General features: G+C 52.4%; 1 protein-coding gene across 2 annotated transcripts in view; it reads left to right on the top strand.

The window, feature by feature from the left end:
• The window catches only part of Tns1 (tensin 1), a 158163-nt gene that overhangs the window by 23619 nt on the left and 122506 nt on the right, over nucleotides 1-12038 (top strand). Inside the window, exon 1 of one of the 2 annotated variants that reach the window (XM_028760679.1) lies at nucleotides 7954-8117. The exons of the other annotated variant lie outside the window; for it this stretch is intronic. The gene's annotated coding sequence lies outside the window, so the exon portion shown is untranslated. Of the gene's footprint in view, nucleotides 1-7953; nucleotides 8118-12038 lie in introns of those variants that run through there. 2 annotated transcript variants of the gene reach the window in all.

Raw genomic sequence — 12038 nt, 5'->3', positions numbered from 1 at the left:
GAAGGTGAGAGGCCAGTTGGTTAATGCAATGGCTTGCTTGGGACAGTATGTCCCAGCCAAGTGTCCAGCCACCATCTGGACCACTTCGCCTCCCTTCTGCCCTGCAGCCTGCCTGGCTAAAGGTCAGCTTGTGGTGTGGCCACCATACTCCCCAGAGGCCACTGCCCACAGGCCTGGCCATGTTACAAGACTGTCTCCTTTATAGTAGTGGCTCCTGGCTTTTTCTGCCTCTTGGGCAGTCAGTGGGTACTGGGACTGGGTCCAGGGTCCCAGGGGTTCATAGGTATTGGGCAGAGACAGGAGGTGGTGGGAGGTGGAGACCCACCTCACTTTCCCAAGGTCATCTTCACACATTTGATTATGCACCTTCATCTTTGTCATCTAAAATAAAAGAGTGGTCCCTGTGTTCCTACCGGGGGATATTTATTAGAGTCATTGATGTCCTCTGGACATGCTTTGGTGTAGGACATAAGGAAAACCTGACATTTCTGCTGGTGTCTGATTAACATGGAATACTATGGAACTGTCATCTCCTTGGATCTAAACTCTGTATTTCTATGAATGAACCCAAAAGTACTGGTATCTTTTGAGGATAGCCATATCTTACTGTTAACAAAACTGATCTTCTTACCTTAAATCATTGAATTTTCCTGGAATGAATTGTTATTGGTGTTTGTTATTAATTTGGGGCCATTGTTGAGGACAGTGGCCCAAGAGAAGAGTTCCCTTCCTAGCTCTGACACACTTATGAAGTCAGTTTGGTGGCTTCGCTCCTCTCGTCCCGCCCCCTTGTGCACCCCTCCCTCCCACACCTCAGCCTCATTACTGATAAGTATGTCGAACAAGCCAGGGCAGAGGACAGAGCCCTTTGGCAAGTCAGGAAGTTGACATTGATCTATTAATCAGCACCCCTTTGCTGGCTAGGAATCCACGGGGCCCTCCATCTCCAAGGATGTCACCATGATTCCGCCAACACCTTCCAGGGACTGGGAACCTCAGCCCATGTCATCTGGGTTTCTTAGACTACAGGGCTGGGGTGGTGTGGTGTGTGAGGGTGGGGCTCTTAGGCTCCCTGGAAGGACCCAGATTCAGGCAAGAGACTGCTAGGAAGGGACGGGAGGAGGGGGAGGGGATGCCCATGACAGAATCCTGCCCTAGAGATAGGGAGGCCCCTGGGGACCTCCCAGCTTTTTAAAGCTGACTTTCACTGGGGAGATCAGGGGTTTCTGTGCTTTACCTTCTGCCAAGGACTAATATCTGCTTGGAAATGTGCTCCCAAGAACATCCAGGGAGGCTTGGTGGCCATCAGGAGGCTGGGTAAGGAGGCTGTAGCTGAGAGGCACCAAGTCTTCATTTACTCTGGGTCCTGAAGCTGATGGATCCAACTGCTTTTCCTGGCAGAAAACTGAGGCAGGCTTAAGGGAGGGACACCCATGTGTGTACTGGGGAAGAACAGTAGACAGACCGCTTCCCACTGCATCTCCTGATCGTGCTATCTGTCACCAGAGACTAGGAAAGCATCTGCACACCACCCCCACACTCCAAGTGTAATTCTGTGGTTCTTGTCAGCGATGATGAAAACATATGTAAATAAGATGCAAATACATCTGGGTGCTGGCTCTAAGGAACCCATAAGTGAAAAGTCAGCATCTGGAAGGGAAGAAGGAAGGGACTTTTGGAGACAGTGATATAGATATGGCTTCAGGGGTTACCTCTGAAGGAGCCCTGGCAAGAGCTCTCTCAGGGGAGACACTGATGACAGCCTCCTGGAGGACAGTCCAGAGTTATTCTTAGCTGCAGAGGGAGGGGCCCAGCTCAAATGCGCAGACAGTGACTGATGCAGAGGGTGATCCTGGGGTCTGGCTTGAAGCCAGTCGAGCTTTTTGTAAGTCAGAGACCAGAGTAGTCCCTTGCCCCCTGTCCCTTGAGGGAAGAAGAGCTATACCCAAGTGTGCCCTCCACCTTTGTCCTCTCAGAGATGGAGGAGAGAGTAGGGTGCAGGTGCTAGAATGGGTGACTTCCTCATCATGGGAAGATTTTGGAGGTGCTCTTTCCTATAGGGGCATTTGATCTTACCCCAAGGATGTCGGTGTGTGTGTGGCCAGGTACCCTTCAGAGTTCCCAGTTGTGCTCTGTGGTGACAGGGCTATGCTCAGCTGCTGGCTGATTGTACAGAAGGGCTGTGAGCTCAGGTCTACGGCCACTTCCCAGATCTCCGTGGAGCATTCGTAGACATTCATGGTGTGTATGTGGGGTTGGGAGAGGCTCCTTGTAGACAGTCTCTAGATGCTGATTAAAGTGCAATGGAGAAACACGTGCAGACAGTTCTGGATTGACCCAGCAATGATCTGGGCTGGGAAGCTGGTAAACTGCATCCAACACACTACTCTTGACCCATCTGTGTCCTAGCTCTGTCCTTACGCTTTCTTTGCTTCTTGTGTCTTTTGTGCCCTGTTCTGTCCTGTTGTCCCATCTTCTTCCAATGGAAATGCTTGTTCCAGCACCTGGTCTGACATAGACCATTCATTTCTCCTTGCCCTTCTCAATGGCTTTTCTGTTGCTCCGCCCGCTCTGTTCCTTTTCTCCTCTGGCTCTCCGTGACCCACTCTTTGTACCCTCTCTCAGCTCCCAGCTTCCCAGCCATATCTTTCCATGGGCCCTCTTCAGCTGACAAGCAACCCATGGGTCCTGCTAGGTGCCAGGCACTGCCAGCTCCCTTCTGGGGTCTGGTCTCCTTATTGTCACTGTCACCCTGTCTCCTGTGCGCACACTTAGCCTCTTGCTCTCCCTTCCCCCAACTCCACAGGGCTCCAACACTGGTTATTATTCAGTTTTATGAGAAACCTCCAGGCCTGCCCCTGAATGGACTGACCACAACTGGAACCAGATGTGCGATTCGGGCTCGAAGATATGAGGGAGGGAGGGAGGAAAGGGCATGGCTGGCTTGAGGGGGGCTGGGAAACCCTGGGAACCCTGGGAACTGGGGCATGGAGGAGGGGAGGCAGGGAAGACCTAGGTAGTTTGGAGAGGCAATGGGGGGAAGGTTAAGAAGGGAACAGTCAACTTTTTCAGAAACTGCCTTTACTGAGGGATGGCTCCTAGAAATTAGGAAGAAAGCCAGCTTTTCCTCACAAGTTCTCCAGCTCCTCTGGTATGGTTTCTAGGGACTCTGAGTTCAAGATTCTACCCAGACAGGGAAGCATGCAGGGAAGCATGCAGGCTGGGGAAAAGGGGTTGCTGCTGGGCAGAGGTATCGAGAGAAAGCTCCGCAGGCTCAGAGGATAACTGGAGGAGGTCGGGCATTTCAGAGGGGCCCTTACGATGCTACAGACCTGGGGGAGGGCAGGAGGTATCTGGGGGCCTCTGTGTATCAATGTGATGCTTCCTGAATCCGTGCAGTCTTGGTTTTTCTGCGATTGTGCAGCTTTAGAGATAGCCGTTTGCCTAGTTATCTTGTAGAGCGCTGTGCAGCACTTAGAGGTTTCAAGTGTCCCCTTTACCCACTTATTAGCCAACCATCCATCAGGCCATCCCCCCATCATTCTCTCACTCATTCACATTCACTGGGAGCATACCATGCTCGAAGTGGGCGCTGGATAGAGTGGAGAACCTGCTGGGGTTAGTGTGTGACCTAGAGAACATGCTAGGGTTAGTGTGTGACCCGGCCGGCTACCTGGCTTCTCCTGAGCAACTTGCATGCTCTCTAGGCACAGGAGTGTCCATGTTAGGAGGCACAAGAGCAGTGGTCTTAGACGGCCTGTGTGTGCTGGAGTCCCTGCCAATCACCTTCCCCACTCTCCAGACTCATTCCTGCCTCTTAAGTTGCATTTACCATTTCTCCAGCTGCTCCCTGAAGGCCTTGGCCTGTCATCTTCCTCCCACCTCGCTGCTGTTACCCCAGGTACCCCTTTCCTAATAAAGGTTTGAAAGTAATTCCTACAATTAGGCAGGGCTAGATGACAGAGAGAGCGACCAGGAAGGTAAGGGCTTAATCACCTCCCTGTCCCCAAAGAGGGTCCTGCTCAGAATTCAGAATGGCAAGATTCCTAAACCTGTGACCATAGAAATTACAGCGAAGGGGCTGGCATGTAGCTCAGTTGACCGAGCGCTCACTGGCTCGCCTTGCCTACCTTGTGTGAAAGCTTGTGTGGGTTTGGTCACCAGCACTGCATAAACCATACATGGGGGCGCTCACCTGGAATTCCAGCATTCAAGAAGCAGAGAAAGAAGGATCAGAAATATTGACAAACATCCCTGGCTACATAGCAAGTTCAAAGCCAGCTAGTGCATATGAGACCCTGTCTTTTCAAACAAACAGCCTGTAAAAGAAACTGCACTGGAGATCACAAGAAGGGTCTCCTATATCTGCTAAAGTTTGGCATCGCTGCCTAGCTTTCAGCTAGAAGTAAGGGGTCATGTCATGGAGTTCCCGCCCCAGCCATGCTGTTGACGGAAGAGAAGGTGGGAAGCCCAGTTGTGTTTGAGTACTGATAGGGAAAAAGGGAAATGGTTGAGGAAGGTATGGAAGTCAAGGTATGGAAGACAGGGGTGAGAGAGAGAGAGAGAGAGAGAGAGAGAGAGAGAGAGAGAGAGAGAGGGAGGGAGAGAAAGCTGGGACTATTACTCAGAGCTCCTGGAACTGTCTGAGGGAGAGCTGGGAGCGCCAGGGACTGATGTCAGTTGAGAAACTGTCATGTGGGTATAGAGAAGGAGACAGGCGCTCTTGGGACCTAAAAGTAAGAGTAAGAGGGGCTTCCATGTTTTTGGTATGCTACTTAGGAATAGGGGGGATGAGAGCTAGAATCAGCATGGGATCCTAACTCCTAAACTGGACATGGCAGCCCAAACCCAGAGGCGCCCCTGGTGTGGGTGCTGGCAGGAGAATAGGAATTAGACTGGCTGAGGTGATCCAGGGTCACCTTTGACCCAGAGTGAAGGCAATGAGCGGGAGACTTGGAATGAGACTGGTGAGGAGGATTCAGCCAGTGTCCCCATAGAGTTTTTCCTTTTCCTGGTTTGTCATCCCTGGGCAGCATATATGCACTGATGAATTGAGGCTACTGTCAAGGTTGTAGGTTTGAGGGTCTTGGAGGTGTGAGAACTTCAACTCTGTCTTGGGCATTGTGGGGAGGTTCTTCTCTGGAGGAAAGAGGAGAGGATATAGAGGAGGGGTGATGTCACCTTTCTCTGCCCTCCCCATATAAGTTCTTGAGGAGGCAACCCCTTCTCATCGGTCCCTAAAAGTTTTTATTGTTACTGGTGCACTGATGGTCCTTGTGGCTCTGACTTCAGGTGCTCTGAAGCTTTGTCCCTCCCTTTGCCCCTGCCCTGCCCCTGCCACCGCCTTTTTGCTCCTGGTGTGAACTGAAGCAGGGTGGGGTAGGTGGGTGGGTAGGATTTGGCTGAATAAATAGAAACAAGTCCTTTGGAGGTAAACTTAACGTACATCAGAGGACGCCGAGGCTCAGGGTTGGAGTGCCTAGCTTACACGGGGAAGGCATGGACCTTTCACACACACCTTGGAGGGCTTGGGATCAGGGTTCCTTCCTGACATTGCCCGCCCTGCTTGGTCTCTGACAGGTCATGCCACTTAACCCCTCTCAGGCTCTTGTCCTCAGCTGTGATAATGGGGTGGATGAAGGCAGAGTGTTCTTCAAGTGTCTGGCATGCAGCGGGTGTGTGACAAATGACTCTCCCTTTCTGTCCTGGTTTCATTTCTGTTATTGGGGAAAATATCCTAACAAAAATCAACCTACGGGAGAGAGAGGAGGCCGCTGGGGTTTGGGGTGAGGATCAGTGTGAGCTCCAGTTGGGGAGGAGTCAAGGCGGGAACTTCAAACAGCTGGTCACATCACATCCATAGTCAAGAGCAGCGAGAAACAAATGCACGTTCCTGCTTGCCTGTGCTTGACTCCATCATCTCTCCATCCTTATGCCGCTCAGGACCTCCTGTCTAGGGGATGGTGTCGCTCACAGTAACCTGGTCTTCCCGCATCAGTGAGCTTAATGAGGACAATCTCCCACTGATTTGTTTATAATTTTCTCACAGGCCAACCCAATGTAGACCGTCCCTCACTGAGAATCTCTTCAGGTGATTGATTCTGGGTTGTGTCAAATTGACAGCTAAAGCTGACTGTCCCTAACACTTGGGACAGGGTTGGGGTCGGGGTCGGGGTCAGGGTCAGGATCAAGGACAGAGACAGGAGGATCTCTGTGAGTTTAAGGCCAGCCTGGTTTATATAGCAAGTTCCAGCCAGGGCAACACAGTGGGATTAAAAAAACAAAAGTTAACTCTAGCATTTTCAGGAGCCTTCTGTCTGCTTCTGTCATATACATGGTGATCCAAACTTTTCAAGTGCCTTTTCCTTCATTATTTTTAGTATAAACACATTTCATAGGTACAGAATGTTGTACTGATTGGTGGGTTCTTGAGATTCAGCAGTTTGCTACATAATTAGCCCTCTAAACTGGTGGGTTCTTCTCCACAGAGTCCATAGCTGCTGATTGAAAATATTTGGAAAGAAACTTGTCACTGTCCCGAACAAGTACAGACTTCATATCACTGCTATTCTTCCTTCCCCCCCCCCCCCCCAAGAGTTTCTCTGTGTAGCCCTGGTTGTCCTGGAACTCGCTCTGTAGACCAGGTCTGTAGGCTGGTCTCGAACTCAGACTTGCCTCTGCCTCCCAAGTGCTGGGATTAAAAGCGTGCACCACCACTGCCTGGCTACTGCCATTCTTCCTTAACAGCTCAGCACAACTGCTCATTACAGAGAGTGTTTATACAGTCCGAGGTTTTACAAGTATTCTACAGGGGATCCAAAGCAGATGGATGTGGCTCAGGTGGAGCAGAGCTTGCCTAGCATGCAGGAGGTCATGGGTTCAATCCCCAGCACCATGTAAAACCAAGCACGGTGGCCCATGCTTGTAATTCCAGCGCTTGAAAGGTGGAGGCAAGGATTTGAAAAACAAGATCATACTTGGTTACACGGCTACTCCAGCCCGGCTGAGATCTTATCTGTCGATCAATCACGCAGGATCCTGTGCACAAATTTTGTGCAAACACTGTTTTTTTTTTCACTTAAGGGATCTGATTAACCACAGGTTTGGTGTCCACAGGGGATGTTGAAAACAACACAGGTATGATTGTATGACATGTCCATCATCCTATTTTTTTTTTTGGATGCATTTTAAAGAAGCATGCTTTCTTTTTTTTTTTAAAGATTTATTCATTTTTATTTATACAAATATACTGTAGCTGTTTTCAGATACACACCAGAAGAGTGCATCAGATCCCATTACAGATGGTTGTGAGCCACCATATGGTTGCTGGGGAATTGAACTCAGAACCTCTGGAAGGACAGTTAGTACTCTTAACCGCTGAGCCATCTCTCCAGCCTGGAAGCATGCTTTTTATGAACCGGAACCCTACTCCAATGACTTTTGAATATAGGATCACATATGTCCTAACTCACTCCTGGAGGGGGAAAAAAGCAGGGATTATCACATCACATTTGACAGCCAAGGAAAAAGTTCACAAGGGAGATGGTTGGAATTGGTACCCAAGTGTGTTGGAATTGCAGCTTGTTTTTCTATATATCACCACCACCACCACCACCACCACCACCACCACCACCACCACCACCACCACCACCCCCTGCAACTTTGTGGCAATGGCTTCACAGCTGTATCTTTCCTATGGGCTCCTCAACCTCTTGATTCTTACCTGTCCCTTCCCACCCTTGTCCCCCAAGCCCCCGGCCTGTCCCCCAGGAAGCTGCTGGACAGCTAGCCTGCCCAGGTGCACAGTGGTATGGGCCTGGTGGAGCACAGTTTGTGCAGCCGAGCGTAGCAGGGGTTAAAGGAGGCGGCGGTGGGGGGCGACGCGCTGACTCCGGGAAGGAGGCGGTGCCCCAGGCCGCCCGCCCTGGAGGGAGCCGGCAGCGCCCTGGGCGCGCTCACTCGCTCCTAGCCGCGGCCTTGGGACCTGGCTCGGCTACCTCTGCCCTGTTGGGCCAGCTCACTCACCGCTTCTCCACCAGCTTCCTGCCAGCCCAGCCGCTGGCCCTGCCACTGCCCACCGCCCTGGCCTGCCACCCAGTGGCTCCTCTTTTGGAAAGGTGAGTGGGTGCGGTCTGGGAGTGTGTGAATGTGCAAGGGTGCAGAGATACAGCCCAGCGGTAGGCATGCACTGATGTCTGGCCAGCCTCAGATCCTGAACTTGGGGAAGGTAAGGTCAGTCCCTCTCCTGCCTGCTACACTTCCAGACTAAGCTAGCCCCTCGGGAGCCAACTTGTCAGCCCTGCTGCTGTCAGATGTTCCCGAAGTCGGCCAGGGATGTCTGGGGCGCGGCTGCCCCTACAAGCGCTGAGCCAGCTCCAGGAAGAGTTTTGTGTTCTGCTAAGTTGCTGGTATTAGCAAGGCTTTATACAACTGGGAGCAGGGAGGGACTGCAGACTACCGGAGGCAAAGAGATAGAGGAGAGGGTCTCTTCTGCTCACTTGTTGCCCATTGCAGGGTCCAGGAGGTGGAAGACTGTGGGAAGGCATGAGTCTTCCCTGCCAGTGGCAGGAACTTCTTTGGGATACCTTTCTCTCTTTGGGGGCACTCTCTCTGCCCCGAAGATCTGTGTGATACTGCCAGGGAGGGGCTGGCTGCAGGGGGTTAAAGTCAAAAGCTCGAACATCATTTTTCTCCCATCTATATGGACCCCATTCCCCCTTTCAATGGGCACAGCCTGGCATGTGTGTCCCTTGCCCCTCCCCCAGCCAGTAGGCTCATTCCTACCTTACCCCTCTGGGCAGAAATGTCTAATCCAGGTGGTTAATGAACACACAGGGTCCCCCTACACTGGTCCCCTGCCTGCTACCCCTTACAAGGCTTGGAGAAGCCTCCCAGATCTAACCTCAACCAGGGCCAGTATTGCCAGCCCAGATGTTTTTAGGCTATTCCGTGTCCTAGTACAGGAAACTGACAGTGGTGTTGGGGGTCAGGCAGAGAAGCCTGCTGGGCTCTTGGGTTGGGCTCTCAGCAGGGGTGTGGGATAGGTTAGGGGACAGGATAGGTATTGGCTGGAGAAGTTTCCAGAATCATGAAGTCAGGAAGGCAGTTGTGGTGGGAACAGGAGGGACAGCTGGAAAGTAGGGTTCTAATGTTTGGGGACAGGGGCTTCTCTCTTGGAAGCCCTTCAGTGTGGCCTAGCAGAGGTGGGGTGGGAGGGAGGGCTCTTTCCCCTTCCTGAGGCTGCCTGGAGGTGGGGTGGGGACCATTGTGGCTCAGACTTGGCCTCCAGTGCCTCCTGCCCTTGCCAGCTGGCGGCAGCCCTTGTCTTCTAGACCCCAGCTCTTCCCCAAGTCTCAAAGCTTACTGCAGCCCAAGGATCTTTAGTCACAACCCATGTGGCCCAAAGCAGGATGGGAGAGCCCTCCATGGCACCAACACTGGGTTCCCAAAATGGTCAATGGAGAAGTTGAGAAGAGAGGTTGGGGAGGGTAGGTGAGTGGTGAGGAGTTGGGGAGGACTTTAATCTGAGGATTCTTGGGTAGTATAGGAGATAGCCTAGGGACCTTTCAGACTTCCCTAGTCCCGGCCTTGAACCTCTAGCTCTCTTTTCCTAGCCTTCACCCCATACTTCTTAACTTATCTCCCTTAGAGCCCAGGAGGAGTGGACTGAGAGGAGGTACCTGGGAGACCTAAAAGCCTAGTGGGCTGAGAGGCTGCTGTTCTTGGAGCACCAGCATTGCTAGACTGCATTCAGGGAGCAAGGGAGGATCGGGGATGATGGAGATTTGACTTGGAAGAATGAGGGTTTGATCAGGGGCTTCTGGGAGTTCTTGCTGGTGAGAGAGAGAGAGAGAGAGAGAGAGAGAGAGAGAGAGAGAGAGAGAGGGCTTTGGTGTAAGGTAATGAGTGACCTGTCCCAAGGGACAGTTTGGACAAGCTGGACACTGTGGAAGGATTCCTGCGCTGAGATGTGGTGAGAAAGATGACCTTTAAGGTCTCTGGGGATGCTGAGGTCCTGGGAGTCTTAGAGTTGGGGAATTCTCTGGCTCTGGAATAGGGGCTTGGAATGGGGGGTCAAGACTGTGGCTTCAGGCTTGGGGCGTGGGTGGGGACTCACCCTCCCTGCCTGCACTGGGGAATAGAGAGTGCTTGCATGTGCCTCTCCCTGGCACCCATAGCTGACTGGCCACCAGGTCTACCCCAGCTGCTTCCTGTGCTGCTGTTGTGAAGTGCTTCCTCTTGGCCACTCTGCTTGGCCCTGTGGTTAACTCCTGGAAGGCTGGATGGATCCTGCGGCCCTATGACACTGGATAAAGGGGAAGGGATGGCATGTGCCACAGGTCTTTAGTGTCTGAGGAAACCATGGGGTGGTTTCCATGTTGGGCATTCTGAAACTCTGCCCTGTAGCTAGAGTAGCCTTCTTCACTGTTGGAGATTGTGAGCAGAGATGCCAGAATCTGAGATTCAGAAGCCAGGGGAGGCCTCAGTTTCCCCCTTTACAAATACTTTAGGGTTGTCAAGGCTTCACCAAGTGGCTTGTGTAATAGCCAGTGTGTTGGGGGTATGTTGGAGGTAGGGAACAAGCCAAGGGCATTTGTTGTGCTCTCTGGAGGGGTAAGGAGAGGAATAGGTGACCTCCTGTGGCCTCCTCAAACCTGTTTTTCCTGGGAAGGAGGAGCAGTGGGGGTTGACACTTCTCCAAACTCAGTGCTGGGGGTGGGGCATCCTGATGGCCTCCCCTGGGGTTTAGGACTCTCCTTGGGCTCCATCCTTTCTGGCTCAGCCTGCCTAACCCAGCTTGCCTCTCCCCACAGCCAATTCTGTGGATGTCCGTGGCCCCTTTGCTCCTGAGGTTCTGGACGCAGCCAGCTTGCCTCTAATCATGGCAGTACTTCTCACCCTTCTGGCTTCCTTCTTCTCATTATCTAACTTATATCCCTTGTTTACAGCCAGGAGGGACTCAGTGATGGGGAAGCAGGGAGGAATGTGAGGGCTGAGTGGAGCCATACACTGAGCTGCGGGTCCATTGTTGTCTCTCACTTAAGTTTCCTTGACCCTAGGAAGGGAAACTGAGGTTTTGGGATGGAGGATTGAGATGTACCAGATGACAGCCAGGCCCTGCCCCCCAACAACAACAAACAAACAAATCAGAAAGGAGCATGAGCATGGGGGAGGGAGAAGGTTGTTTTTAGACACTGGGGAGGGACAGGCCTTTACTTTGTCCCCAGCATTATCCCCTGAGGCCTCTGGCTTCATGGCTCCCTGGTTGGCTGGCTTTTAGCTTTCCAGAGCTATTAGGCATGTAGAGGTGTGGGCATAAGCCAGCTGGGAAAGGAATGGTGGGGGTGGCAGGGATGCCTGCCTCATACATAGCCTGTGCTGCCTCAATGGACGCCCTGTGCTGGCAGCTGGAGGCTCTAGGGTGGCTGGTTCTCTGCTTAGGCTGTGGCTCTTGGCCATCTCCCTTCTTGTCCTCACCTTGGTTTCCCTGGAGGAGTTGGAACAGTGATGAGAAGGGACAGGGTGAGTCCCCAGCCTTCCTCCTGCAGGGCTTGCTAGGCTGTGTGTTCCCTGCCTTTTTAGGGCTTTGAGCTCCAGCTCAGGCTAGAGCACCAGGCAGCCAGGGACTGGTGCAGAAGGGTGGATGCAGGGATCCGACCAGATGAGGGCCACAGGAGGGCGTCGGTGAGCTCACCACTCTCTGCCATTGGGAGCTTCTCCAGGGACCTTCCCAGCCTTCTCTTGGAGTGAATGTGGGCCTCATCAGCTGCAAATGTTCTTCGCTATCATCAGTCTGCTTGTCTTCTGGCTGCACTGGTGCTCCCTGGCTGTTCAATGGGAGGCTTTTGGTGCCAAATGAGGCTGGAGGACTGAGGTTTGGGACAGGCCTGCTGAAGAACTATAAGCCTACAATGCTGCTTTTCCTCCAAAGTATAAAGCAAGACAGAGGGAGGGCATGAGGCCGGAGCCAGACTGCTGGAGACCTATCTATGGCAGCTGTTCCTATCTACTGTGTTCTCAGTTTCCTCTCTAAAATG

This window comes from Grammomys surdaster, unplaced genomic scaffold, assembly GCF_004785775.1.
Source record: "Grammomys surdaster isolate TR1022 unplaced genomic scaffold, NIH_TR_1.0 126546, whole genome shotgun sequence".
Lineage (NCBI taxonomy): Eukaryota > Metazoa > Chordata > Mammalia > Rodentia > Muridae > Grammomys > Grammomys surdaster.
This window is presented reverse-complemented; position numbering and strand designations above follow the sequence as displayed.